This window comes from Montipora capricornis, chromosome 8, assembly GCF_036669925.1.
Source record: "Montipora capricornis isolate CH-2021 chromosome 8, ASM3666992v2, whole genome shotgun sequence".
In the NCBI taxonomy this organism is placed as follows: Eukaryota; Metazoa; Cnidaria; class Anthozoa; order Scleractinia; family Acroporidae; genus Montipora; species Montipora capricornis.
Window position 1 is genome coordinate 46,374,206 of NC_090890.1, and position 9,767 is coordinate 46,383,972.

At 38.5% G+C, this 9,767-nt stretch overlaps 1 pseudogene; it reads right to left on the reverse strand.

Moving 5' to 3' along the window:
- Positions 1–943: 943 nt before the first annotated feature.
- LOC138059056 (polycomb group protein Pc-like) lies at positions 944–4,017 on the reverse strand (annotated as a pseudogene).
- Positions 4,018–9,767: the final 5,750 nt, after the last annotated feature.

The window sequence follows — 9,767 nt, forward strand, 5'->3', positions numbered from 1 at the left end:
CTTTTCTACAAAACGTTTGCAATATTAATAATTTTAAACTAATATCCGAAGATCAACAAAAAAAAAATTAGCTGTATCAAAATCTCAAAAAGGATTCATAATTCTGCTTTCGCTTGACGATAAATTGCTTTCGAACAAACTTTTCATACGAACTACGACTCACAGAACGGCATACGCACGAATCACGCGGTTTTACACGATCCGATCATCTCTACTTTAAAATACTTTTTTCGGCTCATCTTTTATCTGCAATGTTATCGCTCCTAAACGCGCTATTTTGACATTTGAACATGACAGTTTTTATCAAGGTTTTATCTCAATATTTAACTCATTTCATAAAAAAGGAAGAAAGCTTGTTTACATGTGAATATAATCGACTTCGAAATTAGCCCGACATGGTTTCACTTTTATCTTTTTGTCTCGCTCAGCAACCTAGACAAATTGTCGGGGGAAAAGGAACGACGGATTTACCAGTGATTAACACAACTGTCTTGTTACTTTTATTGGAAAAATATTACACTCATCGGCAATCAATGCATAAGGTTTTTGTTTATCGCTCAAGTTATCCGCGCAAATACGATACTATTCTTGGAGGCCAACTTCTATAACTGTTTCGAAAAGTTTACTTGGGATACATTAGAAAAGCTTAGAGTAATCCCACTTGTCCTTCTTCGCCGTAGATAATGGAAACCTGTCTCTAAGGCTCATCTGCAAAATTTATCGCTTTAAAACCGTCGTTTTTAAAATCCGGTTCATTAGACTTACAGTTTGAAATAAACAGTTCGAAATTCGATTTAATAGGCTACATGCACGTTCCTTGATCTGCGAAGCGCTAACGCTGGAACCAAATAGTCGGGGCTTGCTTTTTCTTGCAAATTCCTCTCCGATTCGCATAGTACTGCTAAGGATATTAAACAAGACGAAGAAAATCAACGATAAAACGTACATAAACTATTTCATTTATTGTAAAATTTACAGTGATTTACGATATATCTTTTTGTACATATAAATTTCAACTCAATGGCCTCTAGGGGCCTACAAATAGAGCCCACAAAAGTAGGCAGTTTCATTTCACTTACTCGCCGATCCCGAATGTATAATAAGAAAAATTGTAGCGAATAATGAGAGATTGCTTATCTGAGAACCGCTTGAAAATTAAGGATTAAGGACATTCTAGAAAGAAGTAAACAAGCCGGCCTCAATTTACATCCTGGTATAGTATCGTAAGTGATGTTTTAATTTCTCAGCATGAACGTTTTGTGCTCAGTGCTGGAAATTTACCAATATTACATCTTTAAACGAGATAATATTAACCGTAGTTTTCAATCCCGGAATTTTAACAAACAAGCGATCCACGCGCACGTGTAACCAATTTTAGCTTGGTCAGGTAAAATGGTTCCATTTTCTCGACTGAAAAATGCAGTGTTTTCTAGCGCTACGAAGCTTCCTTGAGCAGCAATATCAGTATTAATACCACTTATGCTCTGTCAGAACTCAAGTCCTTTGTTATTGTCGTTCGGTGCCGACTGCGGGAGGGACACACCAAAATTGCCTTCCACGCAAAGTTGCGTTTTATCATAGATTACGCGCTCGCCCCGGAGCGAAACTCCGGCCATTTCCCAATGTTAACCAACATTTCACTTTCCATCAGAGCTGTTTGCTATGTTTAAGTTGGAGTCGACGGCAAGCACGCACCTATCCCCGTCTTAAGGCCGGTTTTTACAATACCATACACTGCTTTAAAGAAACAATGGACCATGTCATTTTTACCACAATGTCGGACGAAGTCAAGCTATAGAAATCTTGACCAACGATACGACCATCAATTCTACCGTTTTTTTGGTATGTCAAATGACCTTGTATAAGATCTCGCAAATTTTCAGTTTTCCTCAAGGTTCTTACTCAGGCTTAGAGCTTTCACAAGGAACACACATCGACGGTTACCGAAAGAGGGTGCTCGAATTAATCTACACCTCACCATCTCAGCCCAGATTCTGTTGTATGTTTTTTCACTTCCCTTCCGAGCCAGTGAGGATGTTTCCCTGCTGCCGTGTGATTCTCATCATCAGCTAATTAATTCTCACCGTTGGCGAAAAAAGCCTTCATCAGTCAAACACTCTTTAACAGTAACGGTGACAAAGTTTGTTGTTACATCTGTGATGAAAATCTGATCAATCAGTGGCTTTCGCCAGCCTGCTTTAATGCTCTCGTGAGGCAATTGGCGGTTTTCTGAAGAAGACACCGTCATTTCAGAAACCAACGTTTCTCCGTTTTTAAATCGCGCTTTACTTTGCAATCCAGTTTTTCGGCCTGTATCGCAGCCTGCGATGGTTGAAAAAATCCGCTTCTCGCTTCCATCGCTACGGTAGCAGCATGTGATTGGCGAGAGTGCGTCTTTGCTCTTATCAATGGAAGGGCAGCTTGCTTTGGCGAGAGGCTCCCCGTTCACTGTTTTTACAGTTTTTAGCGCAACCTCTCCGTTTGTGCCAGGTTTTGGAGTGCTAAAACCCTCTCGGTGAGTGTGCGAGACAGATTTTTTCATTTCGTGATCTGTTGATTCGTCACGATAAACGTTTTCATCCGCTCTACTTGCTTCGTGGACACGACATGGTTTACCGGACGTGCTTGTGTTCTTCTCAGGCACGACAACTTCACGGCCGTTTAAGCCTTCCGTAGTGATCTTTGATTTCATCTCCTCAGGACTATGGACCCTGTTGGAAATATCATCTCTGGTTTCGCTAGACAACGGCGTATTCGGCAGATCTAAACTCAAAAACTCCGTCGATTTTTCGGAGGAACTTCTCGCGTCAACGGCTCTGAATGGTGTCATTTTGTGGTTCGTCAAAGGTGCTCTCTCGTCATACCCTGCATCAACCGGACCACCGAAGTCGAACTGCTCCAGACTGATAACGTGGCGTTGAGCTTTCAAATTTGGAGTTATATCGTTGCCATTGATGTCAAGTTCGCCGGTGGAAACATCGTCGACTCCATAGCTGGAATCGCTGCTTTCGCTTTCATTAGCACGAATGTCTTCATCGTCAACACCATCCCAGTTGAACGAATTCGACTCAAAATGGGGACTCTGCAAACGATAAACAAATATTAAAGGCAAAAATAAATAGGACTTCACATGGAAGCTATGACAAGGCAAATTCATTAAAACTTAGCCGTGATGACAATTTAGAAAATTCTTGGCGCTCATCACGCCGACAGAGTCAGGTTCTCGTCGTGTTATTTGTGATGTATCTCTTCATTAGAAACATGGATATACAAACCGTGTCAATCCTAGGCTTTTTAGCAGAAGTTGTAATTCCTCTCTGCCACCTTGACCGTTTGCCCCTTCGTTTACGGCTAAAATTTAAGAAGAAGAGAATTGACAGATGGACAAGGCAATGGTATCGAAACTTTGAAAAGTACAGCCGGGCAAAGGGACGAATAGACGAGAACATTTCAATGGTCTTCATTTACCTGTTTTCGTAGGCCAGAAGCAGTCGAGCGTCAAGTATATTATCCGCTGGTTCCCAGGTGTTGTGTCTGTAAAATTCGATAAGAAATTCTAATCCGTCCAAGGAGACAAATAAATTAATCTGCACCGAGAAATCATACTTACTTCGGCGACCAGCCTTTCCATTTTACCAAATATTCGATCTTTCCCTGTCAAAAATGCAGAGAGAAATTCAACATTTCAGGCAGCCACTTCACGAGCAAAACATTGCTAAAGCGATAACGAGGGTCAGGCGAATTATCTCACTTTTCTCGTTCGCTTCTTCAGAATGCATTCGGCAGCGAAAATGCCGTCTACAGGCGGTGAATTGTCGTTGTTTTCAATCGCGGTCGTTTCAGCCATGTCTCCATGAACATTCATCTTCTACTTCGGGTAGAAATTCAATATTTGTTTGGCCCGAGAGAATTCGAATTTCATTCATTGTCCATCCCGTAATATTAACCAAAACAAAAAGCGATTACGTCATTTGGCAGGGGACCTATAAAAATGGCTGGCTGCTGACTTAGTTTATCTCTTCCTCGGTATAATTGTCTTTCTCTAATTGGCCTTATACACAGCCTTCAAAGGTGTTTAATTAAGATTTGAAAGGAAAAATGAAAATTATTGAAAGTAACTTGTTTCAATACTCGCCAGCGCAGTTCAATTCAATGTGTTTTTTAACCAGTGACGTCAGTACAGCACGTACATATCAAGCTTTTGCTAACAGTTTTTTTTAAAGCATTCTGCGTAATTTCCTACATATTTGGTATTGTTATTCAGCTGAAAGGATCGTTATGTAACTAATAAATGACAGAAGCACGTTATTATCAAAAGATATAAATTGCAACTTTGCAAGGAGGGATTTCACTGACACAGCAAATTTTTAAACATTCTCTCTCAACTGTTTAAATATAGATGCGGATTAGTCTGGTCCGTTTACGGTCTTGAACTAAATTTTAGTTTCGACAAGAGCCTGCGGAAAAAGTTCCCCATCCTATCTTGGTTTCCCTCTTCCAAGGAGATTCTATTCAACATGTTTCATAACTGAAGGAACAGCTAACTAATGTATTAAAATAAAATTTGCTTTACAAAAATAGTGATGACAATTCAATCTTTTAAATTGTCTACCTTTCAGTTGCAATCATGGAAATGAGAGCGACGATGAAGTCACATAATCAACTTCCTTTAATTTAATGAGTTGTCAGTCGTGAATCTTGCAACGGAACGAACCATCGAAAAGTTTTACAAGATGTTGTTTCACTTTGTTTCAAATTTAAAACACTTTTGCACTGGATATCGCTCAAAATTCAGCGAATTCGGGACATCATAACCTATCTTCCTGTCAAGAACCTGCAGTATTAAGTTTCCTGCTGTCTGTTTTAGAGTTGAAATGGACTATGAAACTGTTTGTCAGCGACACCAAGTATAATCCAAGTCTTTTTTTATGAGAAAGCAGTAGGAATATTTACATGTAAGGTAGCTGACGTTTCCTCTTTAAATAACGGGTTTCGTCGAGTAGAGTTTGTCCGAGCTCATGAAAGGAAATATGCATCATTAAGACGCCTAATGAGGCATATTTTGTATCTATTTTTGTCGACACAAAAGGAGAATTCTGATGGCTAACCACAGCAAAGAACCGTCCTCCAAAAATAAGATGAACTCTGACTATATTTGTCTTAATAAATGTGTGCGTGCAAGATATTTTAAGCTCCTTCAAAAACTATAATAAGAACAAAGCATATAATTAGCTCTCTTACTCAAGGTATCAGACCAGTAAATTTATCGGGAAATGCTTGTTTTTCGCTGATTAGCCTTTATTTAGCTTGTTAAAACAAGTGTTAGGAAGTGTTATTTACATTTATTTATTTATTTCTTGACTTCTTATTTTAATTTTCGCTTATCCACTTGCCACCGCCTTCTTTTTGGCATACTGAATTCAGTTCTTATTTTAACTGCCAATTGGTTTTAACCAAGTGTTAAACATAAAATGTCTTGAACACGATTATAACGAAGCGATTATAAAGTCACTCAGGGGAATGTATAGTTTGGTATAATTCATTCATACCTTGTGTTTCGTTCTTCCCAGTATCATTATAAGTCCGTCAGAAAGGGGCCTCGGACCAAGCTGTGATATCTGTGGCATTAAACTTCTGTGATATATATATAATATTTATTCTTTCATTAAACCCCTGAAGAGTGAAGCGATTCACAAAACAGGCTTGTCGGGAAATGTAGTTGCGTCCTTTTTTCCTCTTAAAATATTTATTCCGCTCTGCTTCAACGTATTGAGCACTGTTCCACGAGAAAATCGACTTACAGACTCCCTATATATATATATATATAGATAGATAGATAGATAGATAGATAAATAGATAGATAGATAGATAGATAGATAGATAGATATAATTTTTATAATTTGTTATTTCTTATTACAGTGTTTTTCTCTTTAAAATTAATGCATTCTCGAACCCCACGTACGGTGTGTATTTTCAGTTCGGCAGGCCGCCAACGTCAAGAACTCAGAAAGTCCCGAAGTTATCGGGCGTATTTCGGGTGCTATAATATGCCCTGTCTCTTCAAAAGTAAAACGTCATCAAACTTTACAATTGTTTTGTTCTCTTTGGTCTTGAAAACACGTTCACAGATCATAATCTTAGTTTCAGGAATTGCTTTTCGGAACCGGAAAGTTTTCGCAGCTTTTGCGAAAAAGGCCACAGCAAGATATCCACATATGGCGCAAACATAACGTACGGCACTCAACAAATCCAAAAGTACCTTTTACATTCTTACAGTTGCCGTTGCCGTTATACAGTATTAGGGAGTTAGGATCAACGACGCGTTCGTGCAATGTGAGGGAAGCCTAAAACTAAATTGGTACGAGTGATAATGAACTGAAGATTCACATTTGTACGCCCGCGTTGTAGTCAAATCCTTAAATTTGGTGACTCACAAACAAGATTATTATTGGTTAAAGGAGAAGAAAAGAGCCTTGCTGCAGTTGCAACCAATATGTTAGTGCTTTGCTTTGCCCTACTATGCAAAACAACTACGTGGGGAAAAAAAACAGATTTTAAGATTTGACGTCAACTTGAGAATTCAAAAGTTTTCGTACCAGTCCTGTTGTGGGAAGGATTTCCCATATTGTGCAACTTCACTGAACGCGTACGTTCAAGATGCAATGGTGGCGAAGCTTATTTCCCTTTCGTAAACGGTCGTTGCCATTTCTCAGAACGGTCGTTGCCATTTGAAACGGTCGATGCCATTTTTTTAGCTCTGAATTACACTCATTAGGTCTAACAACTCAAAAGGTTGTGGTTGCTGGGAGTTGTGTCCCGCTGGTCATATCAGTTAGAGTTAGGGTTAGGGTTCTGGTTAGGGTGAGGGCTAAGAACCCGAGTTCGAGTCTTGAAATTTTCGGACTCTTTTTTTCCTCCGGTTTTTCTTTTCAAGTGAAGCTATGATCTTCGCAGTCATAACTGCGAAGATCATAGCTTCACTTGACTTCATATCCGCAGTTCATATATGATTCATTTCATATACCATTTCATCAGTTTTTCTTTTATAAATGTTTTTTTTTTCCTTTTTTGTCTTAATTTTTGTTAATATTTTTTCTTAGTTTGTTCCTTTTAACTTTCTTTGAAGTGAAGTGTGTAGTCGACCGTTATAAATGGCATCGACCGTTTCAAATGGCAACGACCGTTCTGAGAAATGGCAACGACCGTTTACGAAAGGGAAATTTGCGCGAAGTTCTTATTATGAAGTGGCGTTTTCTTTGGCGCAGCCGACGTAGTATCACCAAATTTATGGATAGAGTTTAACCACAACTTGAGCTGATACAACATGCAGGTTACTCTTTCGTCCTGTTTTAGTTCAACGGCTTTTCTACAATGAAGTTGCAGACTACTTCACAAACATTGCACAACGCAGAAACAAAACGGAAAAATTGTGAAATATTTTTTGAATGGCACAGATGTTTAATTTGAGTGACGTTTTCTGCGCTGGCGGTTGCGTCGGCGCTATTAATTTAAAGATTCTTTACACGAGGGAAAGCAAGCCATTACGGGCCCTTGTTCAGTTCATAAATTTTCCCCAACATTGTGTTTTCTACATATTCATTAGGTGGCTCCGTTGGGGGTGGCAGTGAAGAGTTTCAAGTTGTGCGGAGGTTAGGAAGGAATGAACAACTGAGGGGAAGGGCGAACAAAATGTAGGTGCTTTGCAATCAAACTCGAGAGACAAAAGTAATCGCGGTGTAATGGCGTTAAATATGTAAACGCTGGAAGACGAACAAAACAAAAGGATCCATAATGTTAAAATAAAAGATCCTGTGTTTTCATTCTCCAACATGGACTGAGACGATGTATGACTGAGAACCAGCGAACTTTAGTCAACAGCGCCAGGTTGTACCTGACTTCGCTTTGCCAACGACGGTTCACTCGCTTCTTAAGTCTTATTATTCATGAAAGCCTAAGATATTTCTCTAATTAAACATCTATTGCTTTTTGCGGGCGCAATTATTATTTCTAGAACGTGACTGGGTTCAGTTGAAGACTCGCCTCTCTATATTGACGTAAACTGCAACCCACGTTGAGGGATAAACTGCCCCACACGTATTTGATTAAAAGATCAGTGGGAACTCACATGCAGAATACTATTTATGTTCCTGACAGGCTGTGGTTGACATTTGCACGCAAAAAAACTCCCAACGAATTTTTAATCCGATGCTATTTTAAAAGCTTTTAAAATTATTCATTTATTATGATTTCATCGTTCGTTTACAAAGTAGCAGACTCGGCCAAGTTGGTGACTTTTGGGCTGGAAAACTGCTGAGTAGATAGATACAGCACTCTCGTCTTGTAGAAGAACGTCTAAGGCTTAAAGTTCTTATTTTATTTTTATTTTTATTTTTTATTTTTTATTTTTTATTTTTTTTTTAGCCTGAAAACGTTGTGTGGCGGTTATACTAAGTTTGACTACTCATGCAATAAGAAAACCGCATTGTTAATGTTAAAATACGTCCGTAATTATAAGTATTTGAGTTAAGTGTCCTTTTCCAGTTTTACATTTATTTTACCTTTATTTATACTTCTCACGGCCTGGAAATGTTATCTTATTAAAATTTTGGTTAATCTCAACCTGAAAGTTCTATTAAAAAAAGGTTCTTATAAGAGAAAAAGAGCGGTATGAAAACACAAATGAAAGAAATAAAAGGATTTGATGGTTTGCTTTGCGAAGAGATTGATCATGAATAATTAAAGAGGTATTGCAAAGTATATTTGAAGCCGGAGTCATTATCATTTTTATCCCTCGTGAATCTCTCCTATAACGGAAAATTCGAAACATGTTCCTAACTAAATTACCGAACGATTCAATAAAGGAAAGAGCGAAATGGATTCGGTCACCATTTTGGATCGCAACTAACCCCATCTTAACACTGCAACTGTGAGAAGAAGCTTAGCTAAATCACTTCGGCAGCAAATCAAGGATTGGCCCTAAATCATGCTTACTCAGAATCTATCCGCCATCAATTACTCGGTACAATTTTAATTTTGAATACATTTCATCACCACATTTCAAAATCCTTATAGTACCGTTTATCTATTTTTTGCTCAGGCTCTATGAAAGGCCGCGTGGACTTCATGGATCATCCTCGAAGCAGTCCAAGTTATTAGACAACGGAAGATCCTCTTTGTACTTCTTCACTGAGTCAAGCCGTTTGAAAAACATTTTTGTCGCAGAGTATGTTTGCTGGTCTTCGCTAATAAGACAACAAATACCTCGAATTGAAAATCAGTGGAGATTCAAGCCAAGGATTGTTGCTGGGAAACCGATTTAACTCTAAAATATTCGCCATACGTTATGTCACGAACCATCCACAGCATCTTTTCTTTATGTGGCAGTTTTTAATGCCACCTCCAAACCTGCAGTTGCCAGAAAATCCCCGCCCGGCAAATTCATTTAACACCCATACGAGCAAATAACAATTGAGACATAATAACTTTGACATAAAGTCTTAGTGAAACGAAAGCTAAAATTTAGTTTTAAAAAAGGAGCATTGTGACATTAACTGATTTAATTTCACGACGGAGTAATTGAAATGGTAGTCATTTCTAAAGTTTAACCCCATTTTGATGAGTACTTGTAGAAGGGAAAGTTAGAGTATAGAAAAGCCTATCATGATTTTCAATTCAGTGTTACGGATGGGATCGATTATCTCATTCTTAATTCTAAAGACACTTGTGACAATTTACGCACGTTTTCGATAATTTACCCTGGACGTTGT